Source organism: Urocitellus parryii, chromosome 12, assembly GCF_045843805.1.
Source record: "Urocitellus parryii isolate mUroPar1 chromosome 12, mUroPar1.hap1, whole genome shotgun sequence".
NCBI lineage: Eukaryota > Metazoa > Chordata > Mammalia > Rodentia > Sciuridae > Urocitellus > Urocitellus parryii.
The window spans coordinates 102217307-102245275 of record NC_135542.1 but is presented as its reverse complement, the minus strand read 5'-3'; positions in this window follow the sequence as shown (position 1 = coordinate 102245275).

Sequence of the window (27969 nt, the reverse complement as noted above, 5' to 3'; positions counted from 1 at the left end):
AGCACTTAATTATACTGGTTCAGTTTTAAGAACCTAACTACAACTGAGTTACAAAAATTATCTTTAACATAGATAAGCCACAGATGTAACTTTCCAGTGCCTAGCAATGCCTAATATAAAGTAGATGACTAATGAAAACATACCACATCTATTTGATTTCAAATTTTAATCCAAAGGGGTTTAATTAGCTGAAAACAGTGATAATGTGTTGTATCACCTTGATTTTCAGTTAAAGACTTTCTGAATATTAATCAAATGCATGAAATTAAATGATCAATACCCTATGTGAGAGTATTTATGTATTAACCTGGAGTTTACTGAAAAAATTGTTCCTTCTATAATCTTGGTTCTGCTTTCTTCTTATCTCTTTCTCATTGGGAGTGAAACATTCTATCTCCTCTCATGATAGCACCAGTGAAAGGCACCAATATTCTCCTAAATATAAAACCTCCCTGTGAAAGAGTTGCTCACAAGTAAGGGCAGGAGTGTCTCTAGCTTAACCTATTTATCCTGCATCCTGAAAACACTAATCTCCCTGACATCTCCATTTCCAAGGTGCTCTTCTAAGCCTTCTATTTAGAAAGAAAATAATCTATTTTTTTTTATATTTCTAAGTGAAATTCTCAGGGGATTGTAGATAAATTGTGCACTATAGCTGTCAGCAACACATGTTATATAAAACTCCAGGAAATGTTCTTTATTTCACATGTCAGTTGGCTTTGTCTTGAATAAGCTGATCTCTAACAGCAGGTAATTGTTTTTCTTCTTTGACTGCCTCTAGCAATGCATTCTCTCTCTTTTTTTCTATGTACAAATCCACTCCCTCCACAAACCCACATGCTCACAAACATTTCTCCTGCAAGATAGGGAGAATGCTTCTCAGGACATTCTTTTCATAAACTGGAGGAATAAGGCAAAACGTAGTTCAGACAGAATACTTGAAGGATATGTTCCGAATAATTCAGATTAAAAAATAAAATGGAGGTTTTTAGACAGAGGACTCCATACCAATTCAAGTTTAGGATGAACCATGTATCAAGTCATGAATTGTGGATTCTCGCTTCCCATAGGTATAAAAGGCCAGGAACAAAATTCACATAATTGTGTAACTCAAAATTATTTATGAGTGAATGAGCAAATAAAAATTCAGGAAGGAAAATATGCAAATGCATAGAAAAAATTCTTGTTGAAATTAGAGAATTGAATTTTAACATGAGGTTCTAGATAATGATCCACACAATAGCTAAAATTTCTTGAAGACATACTTAATGAACAGGAAACACAGCAGTCAATTGCACCAGCATTTTCAAGAGAATCTGTTTCCTTATCTTATGGACCATTTGATTGTATTTAGGGCTGCTCTAGGACCCTGGCATCAAATATCTGAAAATGGAGAAATGTGAGGTAATTGGGTGGGTTTTCTTTTCCCAGTCAGATTTTTACATTTACTTAGAGAAATGATACAGCTTATTCCATTGAGTAAAAGTCTTTTTTTAAGAGAGCATCAGGGCATTTAACTTATCACTTTTTTTAAAAAAATTTAAATTAGGAAAATAACAAATAGCTGAAGTTCATATAGTACTTATTATATGTTGTACTGGAATTCAAACATTCTATACAATTTAATTTACTTAATCAGCAATTTATTCATCATTTTGAACCCCAGTTTATATAAACTGAAACACAATGTTTCACAATGATTTGATTGTGGGCAGTCTGGTTCCAAAGTCCAGGATGATACTGTTGGCTAATTTATATGCGTGCTAGATCTAATTAGTTTATTGTGTTTTTTTGTACCCTGTTTTCTTATTTATCTTCTGTTTGATGATTACATTCATTATTGAAACAGGGGTATGGAAATCTACAGATATTATTACAGAACTAGATATTTCTTCAATTCTGTCAGTTTTAGCTTCATATATTTTGATGACATGTTATTAAGTATATAAATGTTTATAATTTTTATATCTTCTTGTTGCATTGAAACTTTTATTAATAAATATGCCTTTCTTTGTCTCATAGATTTTTTGATCTTAAATCTAGTCCGTGTGATATTAGTATAGCCATTCCTATTTGCTTTCAGTTACTGTTTGTATGGAATATATATATTCAACTTTTAATTTTCAATCTAATTGTGTCTTACGATCTAAAATGAGTCTCTTACAGAGTGTATAGTTGGATCATGTATTTTTTTTTGTCCATTGTGTTGACTTACATTTTTTATTCTGAGAGCTTAATCCATTTACCTTTAAACTAATTATGATAAAGAGGGACTTACTGTGTCATTTTTATTTTTAATTTCTCTGTGCATTCTAGCCTATTTTTATCCTTCATTTACATTTACTATCTTCTTTTGTGTCTAGTTGATTTTTTGGAGTGAAACATTTGAATTCCTTTCTTATTTCATTTTGTATATTATTTATATATTATTCATATATTTTCTTCATTGTTACCATGGGGAATATACTTCATATCCTAAAGTTATGAGACTATAATTTGAGTTTATACCAGTTTGGCTTTAATAGGACACAAAAATCTCTTCTCTAATGCCTTTGTCCTCACCCTTTTTGATTGTTATTATTACAGAATTACAAATTTAAACAATGTGTGCCTCCAAACAAATAAGTATTTTTAAATTGCATTGTTCTCTGTTATGTGAAAAACAAAATATGGAGTTACAAACCAAAGTTACAATAATACTAAATTAATTGATTTTTTAAATTAATCTCTTAAAACAAGAAGAACAAGAAGAAATACAAATTATTATTCCAATAATACTAGATTTTATAATACAGAATCTTATTAAGATATTAATTTCTTCATTCAGCATTAAGTCACTCTTTGGTGTCCTTTCATCTTATCCTGTTCTCTCTTATTATTTCTTGCAGAGCAGATCTAAAGGTAACACACTCATTTTCTTTTGTTTAAGTATTTATAATTTCTCTGTAGCTTTTTAGGGATAGTTTTACCAGAGGTAGTATTCTATGTTAACTAGTTGATATGATTTCTGTTATTTTTTTTTCCTTTTAGCACTTTAGATATATTGGCTTACTACTTTCTGGTCCTGAAAGTTTCTGATGAGAAATAAGTCGACTGTTTTATTATGGATCCCTTGTGTGTGATAAGTTTGCTTCTCTCTTGTTGCTTTAAATATTCTCTTTTTGTATTTGTCTTTTAGAAGAAGTTTGATTATAGAGACCTTTACTATGGGTCTTTGAAAAGAAACACCTGTAGAAGAATGCCTGTGAGGAGGCACACAGAGAACAGATACAGATACACAAAGTACAAGCAGACAGATAGGAGGAGTGGAGAGGAGTGAAGTGGTGAAGAAGAAGTACAGAAGACAAAATACAAAGTGAAGCCTCCTCCCTACCTGTGAGTTTATTAACTCAAAGAACACATACCTCCTGTTACCATGACTGTATTCTAATTAGTATTTCTTTAACCTGTGTACTAGCTAACTGAGATAAGGTCCAGGTTAGAAGAAACACAGGGCTCCTACCTACCAAGGCCATATCCAAGGAAACCAGATAGTGCCTGCATAGTGGGCTCCATAGCTCAGAGGGAGAAGACTGGGCATCCTAGGTCTGGGAAACAGGGAAACTTGTGAAGGACAATGCTATGGCAGCCAGGCATCCTGGGCTTTTGCACAGGAGTTTCCCAGTCACCAGGTATTACCTAACAGCCAGGAATTCTGTGTCTTTGCACAGAAACTTCCTAGTCACCACACATGTCACAATCACAAAGTTTGTAGACCCCAATTCCAAACACAGAATTCCTATAGGTCTTTATATGTTCCTCTTATTTGGAGTTCATTGAACTTCCTGGATATTTATATTGATATCTTTCATTAACTTTGGAAAGTTTTCAACCTTTATTGCTTTAAAAATTCTCTATGACCCTTTGTCTCTTCTCCTAATACTCACACAATGCCTGTGGTATTCTGCTTTAAAGTGTCCCACAAGTTCCTTAGGCTTTGTTCACTTTTTTATTTTTATTTTTTTCTGTTCCTCATACACAATAATTTCTATTGCCCTATCTTCAAGTTTGCTAATTATTTCTTTTTGCCTTCTCAAATTGGCCTTTGAATTCTTCTTTTTCATTTCAGTTATTAAACTTGCCAGCTCCAGAATTTCTTGAACTTATTGATATTCTTAGTTTTTTTTTTCTATCACATTGATTGCTTAACTTCCTGCACATAATTAATTGAGCATCTTTAGAATAGTTGTTTAAAATTCACTTGCTTAGTAGATCTATCATGAGGTCTTTCTCAGGGGCTATACTTTCCTCTTTTTTTTTTAACATGTGATTTTTTTGAAAACTGTACACGGAATCTCTTTTCGTTTTCATAATATCCACCCTACCATCTGTATAGTGATTTCTCACTGCTGTTTAGATTTTCATTTTCCTGATAATTGGTGATGTTGCACACCTTTTTATATACCTATTAGCCATTTGTACATCTTCTCTAGAGAAGTGTCTATTCAAATCCTTTGCTTGAGTTTTAAATCATATCATCTATCATTTGTTTGTTTGTTTGTTTGACTATTAAAGAATATGAAGTTCTTATATATTTTGGACATTGACCTTTTGTCAGATACATGGTTTAGATGTACATTCTTCCTTTCCAGGGGTTGCTTTTTCATTTTGCTGATTGTTTCCTTTGCTTTGCCAAAGCTTTCCACTTTGGTATATCCCCATTCACTTATTTTTGCTTTTGTTGTTTCTACATTCAGAGCCATTTCCAAGTCAAATTAACCTATTTCCTATGATTTATTCAAGTTTTATGATTTTTGGTTTTAATTTATGTCTTTGATTCATTTTGAATTAATTTTTGTTAGTTGCACATGATAAAGTTCTAAATCAGGTAGTGTTATCAGGCACTAGTTGACTGTATATGCATGAGTTTCTTTTTTTTTATAAGCACTCGATTCTGCTCCATTGGTTTATGTGTATGTTTTCATACCAGTATCATATTGTGCTAATTACTATAGCATTTGCATGACAGTTTGTAATTAGAAAATGTGATACCTTCAGGTTTGTTCTTCTTTATTAACAGGGAATTACTTATTTCTGGGCTTTTGTAGTGCCATATAAATTTTAGATTTTTTTTCTATTTCTGTGAAAAAATGTCATTGAAATTTCAAAAAGGGTTATATTGAATTTATAGATAGCTTTGGGTAGTATGGACATTTTAACAATATTAATTTTTCTAGCCCATGAACTTGAGGCATTATTCCATTTGTTTATGTCTTTTTAAATTTTTTTCATCAGTCTTAGTTTCCAGTATACAGATCTAACCTCATTGGTTAGATTTTTCATAAGTATTTTATTATTTTTGACATTATAGTAAATTGAATTGTTTTCTTTCTTCTTAGATATTTAATTGTTAGTGTATAGAAAGATGACTGATTTTGGGACTTTGTACATCACTACCTCAGCATCTTATCAAACTAGCTGGACCAATAATGTTAAATGGAAAATGGAAAATGAATGACTTGTTCCCAAAAGCAAAGCAAGAGAATGTATTTCCTATACCAGTAAATTTACCCAGAAGATTCTCTTGGGACTCTGACATTTAAAAATAAGCAAATGCTTTAGCACTAATGCTATGTCACAAAATAGGTACCCTCCCCAGCAGCTGCATGCATGTTCAACTTGCAGCTATAGGGAATATTTACAAAAAAAAAAAATGAAAAGAGCTCATTATTATTTTTAGCTGAGTAATGACTATCATCAGGGAGATAAGTCATTCCTCAGTGAAGGAAACCTCAATTACACTTCATAGATTTATATGTCATTTAGATATAGGGCAGATAAACCTGCTGGGATATCTGGAGAAATGATCCTTAGTTTGAGGAAGTTTTGTTGCTCTCAAAGAAAGCTTTGAAATACATAGTGCTAACCAGATTGTGAAAGTTCCTTGCAGAATTGTTTTTTCAAATTGAAGAAATGTTTATCATAGAGGTGTAAAATTGAAGATACCTTAAATTAGCTAAATAACTCATATGCTTAAGAATTACTTTAATGGGAATATAAGACATACAGAATCAGATTTTGACATGAGATGGAATCAAAATTATAGTGGTTGACATAAACATAAGAAAATAAACCAATTTATTCTGAAAAGGCAGTGTGCATAATACTTAAGCAATATAAGAGTAGATAGCTCTAGGTTCAATGTTTGGATTACAAGACCTTCTGTTGAGAGCCACAGCTGAAGGGGCCCCAGCAAACTTCCAGCTGCCAGCTGATGATTGGCTCACAGTGGCCCCAGCAACTTCTAGCTGCCAACTGATTGGCTCCTCTGCAGTGATGCTCATTGGGCTGTTTCCCTGCCCTTTCAGACCATGGAGCTGCTCATTGGGGGACTTTTTTTGGCTCTGCCCACGTGACCCAGCCAATCGGCCTCAAGAACAGGAGGAGTGGGGGAGGTGGAGAGGCTTGTGGGAAGCTGGTGGTGGCAGTTGGGCTCTGAAGGTTTTCCTGAGGAGCTGTTTTGTTTGGCGTGTGTGGTTCTAAAAATAAAGTTCATTTCTTTTGACAAGTGGCTCCTGAATTGTGCCCAGCCAGACTGCGGCAACCTTCCATAGAAGGTTAGTGAAGATTCTGCCTCCTAATGCCTCTATCTCTACAGAGTTACCTTCTGGGTAGAGGTAACTATCTTGTTATCAAGACCAAGGAACTTGAGTCAGCGGCCACCATCCGGGAAAGCTGAAGGATACACCGCCACTCTCCTTCAGAGTGCGACATCAAAACAGGTCGGTGTCATTCAGCTCACCCCCCAGACAGCGGGAATTCGCATAAAATCTCTCCTAGGCTTGCCGGGAGAGGGAGTATCAAGCTGAGCCTCCATACAGGCTAGGGGGAAACCAGAGACACCTGACCTCCAACCCCTCCTCCCAGTAGCAGCCAAAAGGAAACCTGGCTAGCCAGCGCTGGGGGAGGGGCAAGCAGAAAGAATCAAAGTGATAGAGTGCCAGGGATCCCAGCAGCCTGCAACAGGGCCCGGAGAGCCAGGCCAACTGATTCGCGTGGCCTGCCCTGCGGCTACAGAAGGCGTGGCGCCTCAGTGAAGCCATTAATTGGCAAGCAGGGAGGTTAGGGAAGGCCATTAGGTGGAATCCCACCAGCCAAGCCCACACGGACCCTTGGGCCGAGCACGGGTTCTCAGAAGGGGAAGGAAGCGGTACAGTCCCATCCCCCACAGCGGACACTCCGCCGAGCCAGTCAGCGGCCACCATCCGGGAAAGCTGAAGGATACACCGCCACTCTCCTTCAGAGTGCGACATCAAAACAGGTCGGTGTCATTCAGCTCACCCCCCAGACAGCGGGAATTCGCATAAAATCTCTCCTAGGCTTGCCGGGAGAGGGAGTATCAAGCTGAGCCTCCATACAGGCTAGGGGGAAACCAGAGACACCTGACCTCCAACCCCTCCTCCCAGTAGCAGCCAAAAGGAAACCTGGCTAGCCAGCGCTGGGGGAGGGGCAAGCAGAAAAAATCAAAGTGATAGAGTGCCAGGGATCCCAGCAGCCTGCAGCAGGGCCCGGAGAGCCAGGCCAACTGATTCGCGTGGCCTGCCCTGCGGCTACAGAAGGCGTGGCGCCTCAGTGAAGCCATTAATTGGCAAGCAGGGAGGTTAGGGAAGGCCATTAGGTGGAATCCCACCAGCCAAGCCCACACGGACCCTTGGGCCGAGCACGGGTTCTCAGAAGGGGAAGGAAGCGGTACAGTCCCATCCCCCACAGCGGACACTCCGCCGAGCCAGTCAGCGGCCACCATCCGGGAAAGCTGAAGGATACACCGCCACTCTCCTTCAGAGTGCGACATCAAAACAGGTCGGTGTCATTCAGCTCACCCCCCAGACAGCGGGAATTCGCATAAAATCTCTCCTAGGCTTGCCGGGAGAGGGAGTATCAAGCTGAGCCTCCATACAGGCTAGGGGGAAACCAGAGACACCTGACCTCCAACCCCTCCTCCCAGTAGCAGCCAAAAGGAAACCTGGCTAGCCAGCGCTGGGGGAGGGGCAAGCAGAAAGAATCAAAGTGATAGAGTGCCAGGGATCCCAGCAGCCTGCAACAGGGCCCGGAGAGCCAGGCCAACTGATTCGCGTGGCCTGCCCTGCGGCTACAGAAGGCGTGGCGCCTCAGTGAAGCCATTAATTGGCAAGCAGGGAGGTTAGGGAAGGCCATTAGGTGGAATCCCACCAGCCAAGCCCACACGGACCCTTGGGCCGAGCACGGGTTCTCAGAAGGGGAAGGAAGCGGTACAGTCCCATCCCCCACAGCGGACACTCCGCCGAGCCAGTCAGCGGCCACCATCCGGGAAAGCTGAAGGATACACCGCCACTCTCCTTCAGAGTGCGACATCAAAACAGGTCGGTGTCATTCAGCTCACCCCCCAGACAGCGGGAATTCGCATAAAATCTCTCCTAGGCTTGCCGGGAGAGGGAGTATCAAGCTGAGCCTCCATACAGGCTAGGGGGAAACCAGAGACACCTGACCTCCAACCCCTCCTCCCAGTAGCAGCCAAAAGGAAACCTGGCTAGCCAGCGCTGGGGGAGGGGCAAGCAGAAAGAATCAAAGTGATAGAGTGCCAGGGATCCCAGCAGCCTGCAACAGGGCCCGGAGAGCCAGGCCAACTGATTCGCGTGGCCTGCCCTGCGGCTACAGAAGGCGTGGCGCCTCAGTGAAGCCATTAATTGGCAAGCAGGGAGGTTAGGGAAGGCCATTAGGTGGAATCCCACCAGCCAAGCCCACACGGACCCTTGGGCCGAGCACGGGTTCTCAGAAGGGGAAGGAAGCGGTACAGTCCCATCCCCCACAGCGGACACTCCGCCGAGCCAGTCAGCGGCCACCATCCGGGAAAGCTGAAGGATACACCGCCACTCTCCTTCAGAGTGCGACATCAAAACAGGTCGGTGTCATTCAGCTCACCCCCCAGACAGCGGGAATTCGCATAAAATCTCTCCTAGGCTTGCCGGGAGAGGGAGTATCAAGCTGAGCCTCCATACAGGCTAGGGGGAAACCAGAGACACCTGACCTCCAACCCCTCCTCCCAGTAGCAGCCAAAAGGAAACCTGGCTAGCCAGCGCTGGGGGAGGGGCAAGCAGAAAAAATCAAAGTGATAGAGTGCCAGGGATCCCAGCAGCCTGCAGCAGGGCCCGGAGAGCCAGGCCAACTGATTCGCGTGGCCTGCCCTGCGGCTACAGAAGGCGTGGCGCCTCAGTGAAGCCATTAATTGGCAAGCAGGGAGGTTAGGGAAGGCCATTAGGTGGAATCCCACCAGCCAAGCCCACACGGACCCTTGGGCCGAGCACGGGTTCTCAGAAGGGGAAGGAAGCGGTACAGTCCCATCCCCCACAGCGGACACTCCGCCGAGCCAGTCAGCGGCCACCATCCGGGAAAGCTGAAGGATACACCGCCACTCTCCTTCAGAGTGCGACATCAAAACAGGTCGGTGTCATTCAGCTCACCCCCCAGACAGCGGGAATTCGCATAAAATCTCTCCTAGGCTTGCCGGGAGAGGGAGTATCAAGCTGAGCCTCCATACAGGCTAGGGGGAAACCAGAGACACCTGACCTCCAACCCCTCCTCCCAGTAGCAGCCAAAAGGAAACCTGGCTAGCCAGCGCTGGGGGAGGGGCAAGCAGAAAAAATCAAAGTGATAGAGTGCCAGGGATCCCAGCAGCCTGCAGCAGGGCCCGGAGAGCCAGGCCAACTGATTCGCGTGGCCTGCCCTGCGGCTACAGAAGGCGTGGCGCCTCAGTGAAGCCATTAATTGGCAAGCAGGGAGGTTAGGGAAGGCCATTAGGTGGAATCCCACCAGCCAAGCCCACACGGACCCTTGGGCCGAGCACGGGTTCTCAGAAGGGGAAGGAAGCGGTACAGTCCCATCCCCCACAGCGGACACTCCGCCGAGCCAGTCAGCGGCCACCATCCGGGAAAGCTGAAGGATACACCGCCACTCTCCTTCAGAGTGCGACATCAAAACAGGTCGGTGTCATTCAGCTCACCCCCCAGACAGCGGGAATTCGCATAAAATCTCTCCTAGGCTTGCCGGGAGAGGGAGTATCAAGCTGAGCCTCCATACAGGCTAGGGGGAAACCAGAGACACCTGACCTCCAACCCCTCCTCCCAGTAGCAGCCAAAAGGAAACCTGGCTAGCCAGCACTGGGGGAGGGGCAAGCAGAAAGAATCAAAGTGATAGAGTGCCAGGGATCCCAGCAGCCTGCAGCAGGGCCTGGAGAGCCAGGCCAACTGATTCGCGTGGCCTGCCCTGCGGCTACAGAAGGCGTGGCGCCTCAGTGAAGCCATTAATTGGCAAGCAGGGAGGTTAGGGAAGGCCATTAGGTGGAATCCCACCAGCCAAGCCCACACGGACCCTTGGGCCGAGCTCGGGTTCTCAGAAGGGGAAGAAAGCGTTACAGTCCCATCCCCAACAGCGGACACTCCACCGAGGCAGTCAGCGGCCACCATCCGGGAAAGCTGAAGGATACACCGCCACTCTCCTTCAGAGTGCAACATCAAAACAGCGGACACTCCATCCAGGCAGTCAGTGGCCACCATCCGGGAAAGCTGAAGAATACACCACCACTCTCCAACAGCTTGTAACATCAAAACAGCCAGCAGCAGGACCCCGGAGATCCAGGCCAACTGATTCGCGCGGCCTGCCCCGCAGCTACAGAAGGCGTGGCGCCTCAGAGAAGCCATTAATTAGCAAGCAGGGAGGTTAGGGACTGCCATTAGGTGGAATCCCACCAGCCAAGCCCACCGCCCACGCCCGGAAGAGGCCCAGCGATCTGCCAGCATTGTAGTCACGACACCCCAATTGGAATAGGGACAGAGCAGAGCCGCCTTCCACTCCCGGAACAGGCCCAGAGAGCCGCCAGCGTGATAGACACGTCACCCCAATTGGAGTAGGGGCACAGCCGCCGCCCGCACCTGCAAGGGAGACTTTTCAAGTATACAAGAGCAACATAAATAAATAGGGGGTAAATTTCAAAACACAACAGTTGCACCAAGCAGAAAGAAACGCGGGCAGTATGAAAAGACAAGGAAAGAAAGGACCACAAGCAATGCAGGTCAACTCAACTTTAGAAGAGGTAATAGCTGCAACAGATGGAATATCAGATAAAGAGTTCAGGATATATATGCTTCAGATGATCTGGAGTCTCAAGGAAGACATGAGACAGCAAAATCAGACAATGAAAGATCACATTGACAAACAAATCCAGGAAGTCAAAGATCAATTTCACAGGGAGATAGAGGTAATAAAAAACAAACAAATTGAAATTCTAGAAATGCAGGAAACAATAAACCAACTTAAAAACTCAATTGAGAATACTACCAGCAGAGTAGATCACTTAGAAGAGAGAACATCAGACAATGAAGACAAAGTATTTCAACTGGAAAAGAACATAGACAGCTCAGCAAGTCTGCTAAGAAACCATGAGCAGAACATCCAAGAATTATGGGACAATATCAAAAGACCAAATTTAAGAGTCATTGGGATACAGGAAGGCACAGAGCTCCATTCCAAAGGAATAAACAGTCTATTCAGTGAAATAATACGAGAAAACTTCCCAGAATTGAAGATTGAGACAGAATCCCAAATCCTAGAAGCCTACAGGACGCCGAATGTGCAAAATCATAAGAGATCCACACCTAGACACATTATAATGAAGATGTCCAACATACAGAATAAGGAGAGAATTTTAAAAGCTGCAAGAGAAAGAAAGCAGATTACATTTAGGGGTAAACCAATCAGGATAACAGCTGATCTCTCAACACAGACTCTGAAAGCTAGAAGATCCTGGAATAACATATTTCAAACACTGAAAGACAATGGGCTCCAACCAAGAATCGTGTATCCGGCGAAATTAAGCTTCAGGTTAGAAGATGAAATTAAAACCTTCCACAATAAACAAAAGTTAAAAGAATTCGCAGCTAGAAAACCATCTCTTCAAAAAATCCTTGGCAAAACATTACAGGAAGAGGAAATGGAAAACAACATTGAAAACCAACAATGGGAGGTAGGACAGTAAAGGGGGGAAAGTAGTCATAGAGGATAACAAATCAGGTTTAGTAACATCAATAAACAAATATGGATAGAAGAACAAACCATATCTCAATAATAACCCTAAATGTTAATGGCTTAAACTCACCAATTAAGAGACACAGGCTAGTAGAATGGATCAAAAAACAAGACCCAACAATATGCTGTCTACAGGAGACGCATTTGATAGGAAAAGATATACATAGACTGAAGGTGAAAGGTTGGGAAAAATCATATCACTCATATGGACCGCGGAAACAAGCAGGAGTGTCCATACTCATATCTAATAAAATAGATTTCAAGCCAAAGCTAATCAAAAGGGATATAGAAGGACACTTCATACTGCTCAAGGGAACCATACACCAACAAGACATAACAATCATAAATATATATGCCCCAAATAATGGTGCAGCTGTATTCATCAAGCAAACTCTTCTCAAGTTCAAGAGTCTAATAGACCAACATACAATAATCATGGGAGACTTCAACACACCTCTCTCACCACTGGACAGATCTTCCAAACAAAAGTTAAATAAGGAAACTATAGAACTCAATAACACAATTAACAACCTAGACTTAATTGACATATATAGACTATACCACCCAACATCAAGTAGCTACACTTTTTTCTCAGCAGCACATGGAACCTTCTCAAAAATAGACCATATACTATGTCACAGGGCAACTCTTAGACAATACAAAGGGGTAGAGATAATACCATGCATCTTATCTGATCATAATGGAATGAAACTGAAAATCAATGATAAAAGAAGAAAGGAAAAAGCAAGCATCACCTGGAGAATGAACAATAGGTTGCTGAGTGATCAATGGGTTTTAGAAGACATCAAGGAGGAAATTAAAAAATTCCTAGAGTTAAATGAAAACACAGACACAACATATCGGAATCTATGGGACACATTGAAAGCAGTTCTAAGAGGAAAATTCATTGCTTGGAGTTCATTCCTCAAAAAAAGAAAAAACCAACAAATAAATGATCTCATACTTCATCTCAAAATCCTAGAAAAAGAAGAGCAAAACAACAGCAAAAGAAGTAGAAGGCAAGAAATAATTAAAATCAGAGCTGAAATTAATGAAATTGAAACAAAAGAAACAATTGAAAAAATTGACAAAACTAAAAGCTGGTTCTTTGAAAAAATAAATAAAATTGACAGACCCTTAGCCATGCTAACGAAGAGAAGAAGAGAGAGAACCCAAATTACTAGCATACGGGATGAAAAAGGCAATATCACAACAGACACTTCAGAAATACAGAAGATAATCAGAAATTACTTTGAATCCTTATACTCCAATAAAATAGAAGATAGTGAAGGCATAGATAAATTCCTTGAGTCCTATGATCTGCCCAGATTGAGCCAGGAGGATATAGACAACCTAAACAGACCAATAACAATAGAGGAAATAGAAGAAACCATCAAAAGACTACCAACTAAGAAAAGCCCAGGACCGGATGGGTATACAGCAGAGTTTTACAAAACCTTTAAAGAGGAACTAACACCAATACTTTTCAAGCTATTTCAGGAAATAGAAAAAGAGGGAGAACTTCCAAATTCATTCTACGACGCCAACATCACCCTGATTCCGAAACCAGACAAAGACACATCAAAGAAGGAAAACTACAGACCAATATCTCTAATGAACCTTGACGCAAAAATCCTCAATAAAATTCTGGCGAATCGGATTCAAATACATATCAAAAAAATTATACATCATGATCAAGTAGGATTCATCCCTGGGATGCAAGGCTGGTTTAATATACGGAAATCAATAAATGTTATTCACCACATCAATAGACTTAAAAATAAGAACCATATGATCATCTCAATAGATGCAGAAAAAGCATTCGACAAAGTACAGCATCCCTTTATGTTCAAAACGCTAGAAAAATTAGGGATAACAGGATCATACCTCAACATTGTAAAAGCAATCTATGATAAGCCACAGGCCAGCATCATTCTGAATGGAGAAAAATTGAAGGCATTCCCTCTAAGATCTGGTACAAGACAGGGATGCCCTCTCTCACCACTTCTGTTCAACATAGTCCTCGAAACACTGGCCAGAGCAATTAGACAGTCAAAAGAAATTAAAGGCATAAAAATAGGAAAAGAAGAACTTAAATTATCACTATTTGCAGATGATATGATTCTATACCTAGCAGACCCAAAAGGGTCTACAAAGAAGCTATTAGAGCTAATAAATGAATTCAGCAAAGTGGCAGGATATAAGATCAACACGCATAAATCAAAGGCGTTCCTGTATATGAGCGACAAATCCTCTGAAACGGAAATGAGGACAACTACTCCATTCACAATATCCCCCCAAAAAATAAAATACTTGGGAATCAACCTAACAAAAGAGGTGAAAGATTTATACAATGAAAATTACAGAACCCTAAAGAAAGACATAGAAGAAGACCTTAGAAGATGGAAAAACATACCCTGCTCATGGATAGGCAGAACTAACATCATCAAAATGGCGATATTACCAAAAGTTCTCTATAAGTTCAATGCAATGCCAATCAAAATCCCAACAGCATATCTTGTAGAAATCGATAAAAGAATCATGAAATTCATATGGAATAATAAAAGACCCAGAATAGCAAAAACAATACTAAGCAGGAAGTGTGAATCAGGCGGTATAGAGATACCAGACTTCAAGCTATACTACAGAGCAATAGTAACAAAAACAGCATGGTACTGGTACCAAAATAGGCGGGTGGACCAATGGTACAGAATAGAGGACACAGTAACTAATCCACAAAACTACAACTATCTTATTTTTGATAAAGGGGCTAAAAGCATGCAATGGAGGAAGGATAGCATCTTCAACAAATGGTGCTGGGAAAACTGGAAATCCATTTGCACCAAAATGAATCTGAATCCCTATCTCTCGCCGTGCACAAAAGTTAACTCAAAATGGATCAAGGAGCTTGATATTAAATCAGAGACACGGCATCTGATAGAAGAAAAAGTTGGTTATGATCTACACGCTGTGGGATCGGGCTCCAAATTCCTCAATAGGACACCCATAGCGCTAGAGTTAACAAATAGAATCAACAAATGGGACTTACTCAAACTAAAAAGTTTTTTCTCAGCAAAAGAAACAATAAGAGAGATAAATAGGGAGCCTACATCCTGGGAACAAATCTTTACTCCACACACTTCAGATAGAGCCCTAATAACCAGAATATACAAAGAACTCAAAAAATTAGACAATAAGATAACAAATAACCCAATCAATAAATGGGCCAAGGACCTGAACAGACACTTCTCAGAGGAGGACATACAATCAATCAACAAGTACATGAAAAAATGCTCACCATCGCTAGCAGTCAGAGAAATGCAAATCAAAACTACCCTAAGATACCATCTCACTCCAGTAAGACTGGCAGCCATTAGGAAGTCAAACAACAATAAGTGCTGGAGAGGATGCGGGGAAAAGGGCACTCTTGTTCATTGCTGGTGGGACTGCAAATTGGTGCAGCCAATTTGGAAAGCAGTATGGAGATTTCTCGGAAAGCTGGGAATGGAACCACCATTTGACCCAGCTATTCCCCTTCTCGGTCTATTCCCTAAAGCCCTAACAAGAGCATGCTACAGGGTCACTGCTACATCGATGTTCATAGCAGCTCAATTCACGATAGCAAGACTGTGGAACCAGCCTAGATGCCCTTCAATAGATGAATGGATAAAAAAAATGTGGCATTTATACACTATGGAGTATTACTCTGCATTAAAAAATGACAAAATTATAGAATTTGGAGGGAAATGGATGGCATTAGAGCAGATTATGCTAAGTGAAGCTAGTCAATCTTTAAAAAACAAATACCAAATGACTCCTTTGATATAAGGGGTGTAAACAAGGACAGGGTAGGGACGAAGAGCTTGAGAAGAATATTTACAGTAAACAGGGATGAGAGGTGGGAGGGAAAGGGAGTGAGAAGGGAAATTGCATGGAAATGGAAGGCGAACCTCAGGGTTATACAAAATGTCATATAAGAGGTAAGGAGGGGTAAGTCAAGAGAATACAAATGGAAGACATGATTTACAGTAGAAGGGGTAGAGAGAGAAAAGGGGAGGGGAGGGGAGGGGAGGGGAGGGGGGATAGTAGACAATAGGACAGACAGCAGAATACATCAGACACTAGAAAGGCAATATGTCAATCAATGGAAGGGTAACTGATGTGATACAGCAATTTGTATACGGGGTAAAAGTGGGAGTTCATAATCCACTTGAATCAAACCGTGTAATATGATGTATTAAGAACTATGTAATGTTATGAACGACCAATAAAAAAAAAATGAAAAAAAAAAAAAAAAGACCAAGGAACTTCATCACTGGAAATAAATTCACTGAACTCTGAAATTCTTCCCTTTTGAAACTTATTAATATAATTGTTCTTGAGAGGTTGAGGTTAATTTGGAGAAAAGGGACATATGTGATCTGCATAGGAGATTTCCTATGAGGTAGGGGAATTGGCCTTATTGATAATTTCAATATTAGGCCAAGAGGATTGTGGGATAGCTGGATTTGAAATAGTGCGTAACTGATACCAATCTCTATGCAGTCAGAGTTGCAGAAGTACTCTAGGAATAGCTGAGAGTCACGCATACAAATGAGTAGTGACAATGAATACTGAAACATGGAATTCTTCTTTGTCTAGTAGAGGAATCTGAGTCTGTAAGGTGTGATTGCAATGGTGAAAAGGAAAGAACACATTTTATGGAATGAGTTTTTAATAGTTCTGGGGTGGCAAGGTGTCCATTAGAGAAGGAGACGGGGAAGAATATGGCTCCAAAATCTGCTTTCCCAAATACACTGGAGGAAGGTGAGGTTTGAAGAGAGCTATTTTGGAGACTGTGCATCTTAGATACGTCTATGTATGTGTGGAGGGAGGGAGGGAGAGAGAGAGAGAGAGAGAGAGAGAAAGAGAGAGAGCCTATCTATATCTATTTGGGGCAAAAGTGAAAGGAAGGTGACTCACCAGACAGATTCAACCAAGAGATTTTATTGGGGAGCTGCTGCCTGAAGGGGAAGAAAAGGAGAGGAAGAGAGCAGAGAGCGTGAGCTTGCAAGCTTCAGCTTAAGAAGGGTTGTGTAGGAGACAGGGCGGGTGCTGATTGGCAGTGTGACTCAGGAACAGGCGAGCAGACACTGTATCTCCAGGGATTCGTCAAGAAAACTTTTGACTTCGGTGCCCTTTGGCATGGCACCCTTAGGAGAGGAAGGGGAGGGGTAAGGGATAATGGTTATGTTCTCATGAAATGGAAACTTAACTTTAGCACGGAGAAACCCAATGGGGGAAATAAAACCAAAAGGCAAGGTCTCCCACATACTCAACAAAAAGTATTTATTGGGTCCCAAATGATGATACAGGGATGATACAGGATGCTAATGAGACAGGGCTGAATAACAGAAGACACAATGGTCCTTTGCACATGTGTTCACATTAAATGCTGCTTTATAATTCACTTTCAATGACATGATATTGTCTGACATACATAACATCACATTTTATAAATGATGAGACCAACCCAAGTAAAGGTTAATGGCAAGGAAGAAAGGAGGGGAATAAAACTGGAATCTCCTAATCAAAATTCAGTGTTCTAATTTAATTTCCAAAATTATACAAATCTAATAAGGTTATTAGAGCTTTTGATCCCTCAAAGGGTATCCTGTTAAAATTAGAATAGATTCCAAAATGTATAAAAATGATTAGCACGCTCTGGTCTCTGGTAAACAGTCTTAAGTTCTAACACTCTAACACTTTGCTATCTGTCCCTCCTTTCACTGACCTTCATTAATTCCTCAAACATAGAGTCCTTAAGTATACTATACTCCATGATAATACTTGGCACACTATCCATTTTATTATTAACTAGTAGAAATTATTTCATAACTGGCTTCTGATCTGGCCTCTAAGCCCTGTGTTGATCATTCTCCTTCTATATTGCTTATTTGGTCTATTCTCAATGCTTTTCCCAGTGTTTGGCACATACAAGTGCTTATTCCATGTCTTTTAGTTTACTCCAAATAAGAAAATTATCTTTATTTGACTTTGTGGGAAATCATCTTGCTATGACCTTGTTCCTATGCTTTCTGTCTGATCTTGGGTAGATTATATCCTCCTTCTTTGCTCAGCCTGTGTAACTTTGGCCCATTCTTACAACTCCAATTTAAGACTCTCTCAGACAATTGTTTCTGCCTCTTCTGATTTTTTTTACACATTTACTGTGATAATGAAACCATCAACATTTGATTACATTCATTCTTTCTTTTTATAAAACAATGTATATCTCATGGATTTTTTTCTTTCTATAGAATATTTTAAAAGAAATTCTGCAAGTCTCTTCCCCCATTATTATTATTATTTTTTTTTAGAGCTGTAAACCTGCTGGGCATCTTCAAGGTGATGAGTAACAACTAGCTGACATTGATTTGGAAGATGCTCCAGAATAGAGAGCAGTTAGGAGACAAAGGTTTTTGATAGAGTACAGGTCTGGAGCTGATCAAAGAGAGGGCATAGGGGAGACAGACTTATTATTATTTTTTAGGAGGCTGAATGTCAGAGATTGTAGTGAACATTTCAAAGCATATCAGAGAAAATAACAGGGTAGATATTTGTCTCTCAGGATGCATCCATGAGAAATGTACTGAAAAAGTCCACTTGAAAACTAATAGGAAAGTCAAGGTTAATAGGAGAAACATTGTTGGGGAATGCCCAACAATATTCACAGAGGTTTTAATTTAACATTATATGAAAAAACTACACAGAAAGTGAAGTAAATACATTGGAATTTAAATCACTTACCATAATCTGTATATTGGGCCCTTTTATTAAAATAGTTTTATAATTTTCAAACATTGAATTTAATCAACTCAACAATACAAAAGTTGGCAATCTGACAGAAAGATAATAACTGAATAGACTTTCGTTTTCAACATGAATAGAACTTGTGGACTGAGGAAAACTATTTTCCCCCTATTCATTCCATGTCATAAATCTATAGAATTAAATAACCTTGTTTTGAAAATCCTATTCAGACAGGGAACACGGGTCTCTTAATCTCAGAATCCTATGTACCAACCTGTATTGCACTGATAGGTTTGCTCTTTTTCTTATTGAACTGTAAATTCCTAGGGTCCAGAGATTTTCTTTTTTGCAAGGCACTTTTTAAAAGTAAAGGTTAAAGAAGATGTAGCAGATGATGTTGTTGTGAGAAAAAATAGTTTCAAAATTATATTTGGCAAAATATGGAAAAATTTCCTTCAACCACAAAGCAGAAAAATGATTTTTAAAACAGACTTGACCTATTTAGGGACAAACATGCTGAAACCCCTTTTTTCCAGAATCTGCATTCTAGAGTTTCTGAACTTCCCTTGTTTATTTCAGCTTGGGATAAGGCACAACAAGGCTGCTGTTATAGAGTCAATATGATATCTGAAATAAGAGTAGTGAACAAAATATTAATAATAGGTACATGAATTAGTATATCCAATATACCAAGTCAGAACTAGTTGAAACACAGGGACCTAAATTTTTGTTTTTATCCCCACTGTGGGACTTGAACCTAGAGTCTTGTTTATGTTAGGCAAGTACTCTACCACTGGCCTACATTCCCAGTCCCAGGGACATAAGTTTTGACAAGAGTGTAAACAAGAAATTATGACCTTTGCTTGTCCTCAAAGAGGAAAAAGTTTGCGACCACAGGTTAGAGAACAGTTGTTGACAGGAATAAAGGTAGAAAAGCCCAAGCTACACAGTTCACACTTGGAAGTAGACTCACCAGTTAGTTTCATCCAGTGGTGTGACTAAGGAAACTGCTGTGATACGGGAATTACAGAAATGAGAAAAATGAATGATAATTCTCTCAGAGAAATGACCCTGTAGAAGTATAAGAATAGATCTTATCTCCCCAAGAGTTACTTAGCTTGTTATTTTGACATCTTTACACCTGTTTAGGAGCTACAACTGGACCATGTGCATAAAACAGTTAAAATAAGTTTTGAGGCTGGGCAGAAGCAAGGGATATGTGGATATGGTCAAGCTTGGCCTCTTCATAGTTTTATTTATTTTTTCCTCTCAAATCTCAACTCCAAAAAAAAAAATGACAGTATTCAATTTTGATTCTTTTATAATGTAGACGATTCCATGGATCAATTATACGGTACTTATAAAATATATATTCTCAAAAATATTGGATGGGCTTGTTCAACCCTGGGAATTTAGAATGGGTATAGAGCAAAGACTTCCTTTACTTCTTCACTGATGCTGGTTCATATGGTCAGAATTTTATAAATGGTACCACAAATGTATCTTTGCCTAGTCCTAGAACCTGTGAAGAAAATGAGTTGTTATGCTTGTGGGTATATTATTGTACATGACAAAAGAGAATTCCTAGATGTGATAAAGTTACTGTTAATCAACTGCTCCTTACAATGAGAATATTGTGCTGGATTATTCATTTGGATCTGGTGCAATCACAAGAGGTATTATAAATAAAGCTCCTTCTCCTGCCAGTAGACATAGCAGGAATAAACAAAGGGGTGTCAGAGAAATCTGAAGCATGAAAAGGACACTGTTTATGAGTTGAAGATGTGATCACAAGATGGAATGCCAGCAGCTTTGAGAGACGGCAGACACTGACACAGACCTAGAGCTGCAAAGGAACTAGATTGTGACAGTCACCAAAGGAGCTTGGATGCAGATTCTTCCTATAAACCTCCAGATAAATAAGCCTAATCAGCTAGTGCCTGGGTTTTAGTATTGTAAGCTCCTGCACCGAGAACTCATCCAGTCTACCTGGACTTCTGACTAACAGAACTGTTAGATAATTAATGGGTGCTATTTTAAGATAATATATTTAAAGTAATTTGTTATACATCAATATAAAACTAATAAAGCTACACACTGGCATGTTTATGGATGAAATTATTCTAATTTGTGTCAAATTAATCCAGCGTAGAAGCATGAGAATGGGGGTAAGCAAAACTATAGTTAAATATATTTAAAATAATCTGTAGTTAAAATATTATAAAAAGCTAGAATGTGTGCTTGAAACAGTTTTACAGAGGAACTAGTAAAAAATGAGTTCTACAACTCTTTTATAGTCTACATCCACCTTGAGACTTTAAAAGGGTAAATCAAGAAAATTCGTGTCAATCTCAGATGAATTTTTGTCCCTGTGCTCAAGTGGAGGGATGGTATGGCAGGTGTTCCCTCGTTCATTTCAAGACTAGAGAATCTTTTCTTCAACAAAACTGTTTGGAAGAGCTTGATAAAGATTCTCAACAATTGAGTGACGTCATGACATGGTGTCACAGACAACTATAGTACATGTGAATGTAATCTGTGTTGGGGATAGGGAAAGGGGGAGTGGGGAGCTGCATTTTGAATAGACTCCCACCATAAGAGGAGCAGTGCAATATTTCCATGGACTAGAGATAGTGTAGCACGTAGCGTGAATGGATGAGTTCTTTGTCGCCTAAATTTGAGGAATGAAATCTATGGATACAAGGATGAGAGCATATTAACAGGATTTACAGAAAGAAATAAGAGCTCCTGAAGAGGGAGTGTCCCTAAAGAGGGATACCCACGGGTGCCTGTTGTCTAGGGGTTTTAATGTTCTTTATCCATCCCTATAGACTGGTGGGGACTATGTTAATGCGGGATGCTAGCATGGACCAATTAAACTCTCTAAGTTCTGAGTTTAATAAGCCAGTCAGAAGTTCATAATATCCCTTATTTATATAATTAAGAGAATAAGTCTAAAGTTGGGCACAGTGGCACACACCTATAATCCTAGCAGCTCTGGAAGCTAAGATGGGAGGAGAGCAAGTTCAAAGCCAGCCTCAGCAAAAATGAGGTGCTAAAGGAACACAGTGAGACCCTGTCTCTAAATAAAATACAAAATAGGGCTGGGGATGTGGCTCAGTGGTTGAGTGCCCCTGAGTCCAATTCCCAATAAGAATGGGTCTAATCTTGAGGTTTGGCATATCTGTGAAGGCAAGGAAGTGCTTCAGGAGTTGATTTGGTGGACAGTCTTTGCTAGGGGTAGGCATAGGGGTAACTAAGGAAGAGCTATTGTGGTTGAAGCTGTTAGGAACATAATAGGTGCTAAGGAACCATTGCAGATGAAGCTCTTAGGGACACCAAGTAACAGAATGTTCTACGGACCGTCTCTTTCTAGAATGGCATGTTGTTCTCCTCCCTCCTTCCCTTCCTCAAGGCCTTATCCTATCTGCCTATGGGAGGTCTACCTTCCTGCCTCATTAGCTCAATATATTGCATGCAGAGAAATCGGGTGTGGCATTGTCTTAGATCCTATTTGTAGTTTTTTACGGAAGGTAATGATGGTGCACTCTGAACTTTTTTGGAGGGAACTAAGTGACCTCTGGGAAAGATGGCAGTGGTGACATTCTTTGAGTGACCTACAGGAACACCCCCATGAGGAAAGTCTTGATATTGAAAGACTCTACCTTGTGGTAAGACTTCCCTGTCCCTGATCATTTTTCGTTTTTTAACAATTCCTAGAGGGATCAGAAACCTTTGTTAAGTATGTGGGTGTGAGGGAAACAGAAAAAATGAGCAAGAAAGAATGTAGTTTTCCCCTATTTATGGCCCTGCTTCAGCTGGGAATAAGGGAGTTCATTTAAGACAAAACAAATTTGGTATGTGATTATTACACAGAGTTTTACTTTCTGATTGGAAGATGGAGACTGTCTCTTATAGTGACAGTAATATTGTCAAAATGGAATATGACCACATCTGTAGACAGCCTGTTCATTCCCTTACTTATTGCTTCCCAGAATAAATTGATGATGTTGGAGATGTTTCATTACATGGGACTCAGGGCTGAGGTGTGCAGAAGGTAGAGCAGTACTTACCATCCATGCCCTCCTGGAATCTCTGAACTATAAAATGTTATGATACACAAACACAGGAAGTAATGAAGTGGAGAGCCAGCACTGGCAGTGGAGAGCTGAGACTTTGTTCCTGGAGCACAAAACATACACAACTTTCTTTGCATCTCCATCCCATCAGTTCCTGCTTTATTCTCACTTGGGGTACTGAAATAATCTTGAAGTTGGTGTCCTTTCCCCCAGGACATCTACTCTCTCTCAGTCCCTTTCCCATACTGCTCTAAATGATACTTCTAAAACTGAATTTTGTTCATATCAATTCTCTTATTAAAATCTCTCACTGGTTCTTTACAACCCATGGGATTAAATCCAAGCATGAAGATAAATACATCCTTCTAGATCTGTTATCTTCCTCCCTTTTTGGTTTCCATTTCATATGATCTAGATAGTCTAATAAGTCATTGGATATTTAGAGACTATTTCAAACTCATAATAAAAGTTTATAAAAGAGCTTCTTCCAAAGTACATCTTTCCAAAGTTTTAGATTTTTTGTTTATCAGTCAAATGAATTTTTATTACTAGGTACACTGAGCTGTGAATTCTTGAAGATAAAAGTTATGTTGTATCCTATTCCCTGCTATATATCCAAGCACAATGCATATTTTACAGAAGGAAAAAGAGAAAGCTAGCTCGTTAATGTAAAACTACATTAATAGTGCTTATAGAACAACTCAGAAGGCTCCCAGAAAGTGCATTTTTAGTTAAATAAAACTTCAGGGAAAACCCTTTGTTTGAACCCCTACTGCAAAGAATGCTTTCCAGACACTTTGTTTCTTATTTCTTCAAGTATGGCCCACCGGTCATAATTGAATTTTTCTTAGTTGAATACTTGAACAGTCCTTTTAGTCCCCCTTCTATATAAAGTTTTTTTGAGTTTGATGTGAATTGAGCTGAAAAAAAATAACAAAAGCATATGATTGTGATTTTATTTAAAAAATAAATGTTCATGATTACCGTAGTTTCCCATGATTTACGTCTGTTTGTTGAAGTCCAAATTCTGGTGGATATCAATAAGTCTAATGTAAAATATACATTATAAATAATTTGGACTCACTGGTTTAGTTGCATTTTTAGACAGACAGTTAAGGAAGTAGAGAAGTTTCAATTGGCTGTTAACTTGCTTATGTGATGATAGAAAAATTAAGAAAAAGATATTGAGGACTTTATGTAAACATGTGCATAATAAAATTAATGTATTAAATTAACTTAAAATCCCTTTGCACCTAAAATAATAAACACAAACAGGAATTCTTTTATTTTTTTAGTTCCTGGTATATTACAGGCACTGTAGAAATATTTCTTAATTTAAGCCTCATACAAATCTTTAACATTGGCATTGATTCCTTTTGGAGATAAGAAAACTGCAGTTTGAAATCAGAGAGTCCCAAAAGTTCTCATCACAGTGCTCTTGGTGGTTCTTATTTTTTGCTTTTATGATTGCAAGATCAAAAGAAATGCCCAAGTTTCAGTTATTAAATGGAGATAGATCCAAACAACTCAAGTGTTGGCAGGTCTAACATACTAGTAGCTGTTTAAAACATACATATAGCTGGGCCAGGTGACGCATGCCTATAATCCTAGCAGCTCAGGGGGCTGAAGCAGGAGGATCTCGTGTTCAAAGTCAGCCTTAGCAATTTAACAAGGCTCTAAACAACTCAGTGAGACCTTGTCTCTAAACAAAATACAAAAAAGGCTCAGTGCATAAGCGCCCTCTGTGTTCAATCCCCAGTACCCCAAACAACCAACCAAATGAAAAATATAAGTTAAAAGGCTCTCTTGGAGATTGTTTCTTTTGCTGAGAAGAAACTTTTTAGTTTGAGTGTATCCCGTTTATTGACTCTTGGTTTTAATCCTTGCGCTATAGGAGTCTTCTTAAGGAAGTTGGGGCCTAATCCCACATGATAGAGATTAGGGCCTACTTTTTCTTCTATTATATGCAGAGTCTCTTTAATTCCTAAGTCCTTGATCCACTTTGAGTTCAGTTTTGTGCCTGGTGAGAGATAGGGGTTTAATCTCATTTTGTTGCATATGGATTTCCAGTTTTCCCAGCACCATTTGTTGAAGAGGCCATCTTTTCTCCAATGTATGTTTTTGACACTTTTGTCTAATATAATTGTAATTTTGTGAGTTAGTCTCTGTGTCGTCTGTTCTCTACCATTGGTCTACCAGTCTATTTTGGTGCCAATACCATGCTGTTAGGTTAAAAGGAAAATGATAAATTTATTTCAGTTTCCTGAATAGCAACAAAATTAGGTACCAATGTGATGTGATTTTTCTATTGAGCTCTTCCTGCCTTCTCAAGTCATGGAATCAGATTGGACACACTCATTTCATTGCCTTTCTATAGTGATCTTCACATAGTACTTTTTTTCTTAAACTTTTTTATTTACTACATACACAGTTTCAGGAAAGATACATCATAGGAAGAAATAGTGCTCAATCTAATGTAAAACTGAGTCGACTAAAGCTAGTCATTGTCCTGATTCTGGCAGTTTTTGAGTATGCTTGTTTTCTTTGAGAAATAAAAATACCCTGGGGTTCCCATCTGCAGAACCTCAATGTTATGGCCAGGCTCTAAAGGCAATGACTAAACACACTTGATTTTACCCTGAGACTCCATGTCATATAAGAAATGCTTCTTCTATGGGAACATCCCTCCTCGGTATCCATCAACAGTTGCTTAGCAAAGCATGTTTGGCAACAAAATGGAAGTTCTTTATTATTATTATTATTATTATTATTTAATTATTGATGGACTTTTATTTATTTATTTATTCATATGCAGTGCTGAGAATCGAACCCAGTACCTCATGCATGCTAGGCAAGTGCTCTACCACTGAGCCAAGACTCCAGCCCCCAACAAGCAATTCTTATACAATGTAAAAATTGTTGTCTTTTTGGTTCCCATTTTTCTTGGACAATGTACCCCAACTGTACCCTAACAGCATAGAATATTAATGTTTATCTAGATGTTTGTAACCATTCTTTGACTTGTACTCAACTAGGGTAGTTTTGATCTACTTCTCCTTCTGCTTGTAATTTTAGACCTCATGATTTTTGTTTATGGTTTTAAATCATAGCAACAGCCATTTAAGAGCAATATACTGACATGCTTTAAAAGGTGTGTTCTAACCCTTCAAGGGTGTCTTAGGGTGTAGACTTGCAGCCTGCTCCTTGGCCAGCCAGCTGGTGAATGTGGACCAGCAGCTGGTGAAAAAAGATGGTTCCAACTCAGGCTTCAAGACTGAGCTGGTGATTTATTGCAATCTTGCCATAACATCAACACTCTTTGAACTGTGTAGCAAAGTAACTTGTTTAAGACCACATTGGCAGAAAGTGTAAATCTGCAGTTTGAATTCAATTATCTGAGACCCCAAAACAGTTTTGGGCTACTGAAATTTCCTGGGGACTTACTGAGAGATAAGAAGGCTCCAGGATCACTGGCTATCCCTAGCTTATTATGATATTAGCATTTTCAGCTAATAAACAGCCTTAAATTTTGCCTAGGTGATCCTCTAGTTACTCAAATTTTTATTAACTACTGTGGGGTCTATGAGGAAATATTTTTAAAATCTTCTCTTTTCCAGCAGTTTATGTTTTCTAGTTGGGAAAAGAGCATGGATTTTCAAAATTTAACTGAAGTAAATTACTAGAATCCATAAGTGGAAGGTCCTTGTGTTCCTTTTGTAGAGGCATTTTCTAAATTATAATTTTGCTTGCAGGAAAGTGATGTTTATGCCTGCAATAAAATGTGTAGATTTAATTAAAAATGCTGGACTTTAAGGAAACAACCACTTTAATTTCTCTGGTTATTATTTGAATTTCAGTGGGTATAGTTATTTAAAGAAAAATTCCCATGTTCTGTTTTTATTAATATTTCTATATATTTTTACTAGCTTATGCATTTTAATCATTTTAATATTACTTGCTTTTTTCAAAAATTGAAAATGAAACAATTGAAGATAAAGTCCTTTGTATTTCAAATAAAATTGCTTTAGTAAGTATGCAATAATAACGTTGGTATAATAATGGAAAAATCCCATGAGGTCCAGAATATTGTCAACCCACTGCCAATCTGCTGCTGTATAATTTGCTTATATTCAAACTGTTTTTCAAGTTGTTATAGTAAAATATGGTCATGAATTTAGAAAATTTCTTAAAAAATTTCCCTGCATCACCCAATGAAAGATATAATATTTCCTTTATAATGTAATGGATATCTGTACTCTGAGCAAATTTTCTAGAGCATTCATTTAAAGTTAAATTAGTTCATCTAAGTGGAATAAAGATGACTCCCTTACAAATTGATTCTTTGTAATATTTAGGTGTGAATTACACAGTGCAAGATTTGAGAGGGGGGAGCTCAAACCACCATCACAGAACCTTTAGGATTCATTTTCATTTCAAATGCTGAGAATTGTAATTTCAATATCTATCTACATGGAAAGCAAATCTCACTATTGTACCAAATTCTACAGCTTACTTTTAAGAATCAAGACTGAAAAAAATTGCATAACTTAAGCAAAGTCTCAAACTGTCTTTTGTAACTGTTTCTATGGATTTTAATGAAAATTTTTGTCATTTATATGCTGTTTATTAAAGAGTCTGTAATAATAATACATATTTTTTTTAATCCAAGAAAAATTTTGTAGTCATTAGCTGCAGTACTTACATACATTTAAAAAATAAATTATTTCAGGAGAATACCATTAGATCAGTGAGTTAGTCAATAATTGATGGTAGCTGCTTATGAAAGAAAGGCATTTTAAAAATATTTGGCTTTATTTAAGCTGAATGGCACTTTAAGCCAGAAAAATAAGATATAAGAAGAGTTAATTTTAAGTATTAAGGTCATGGAAAGAGTATAAATGACAATTTGTCTGCAGAATTGTACTGAGAGAGTTGAATAGTAGCTATGAATGTGGAAGTACAAGTTGGCCCAAGTTTCATCACTTATATTTCATAAGAAATC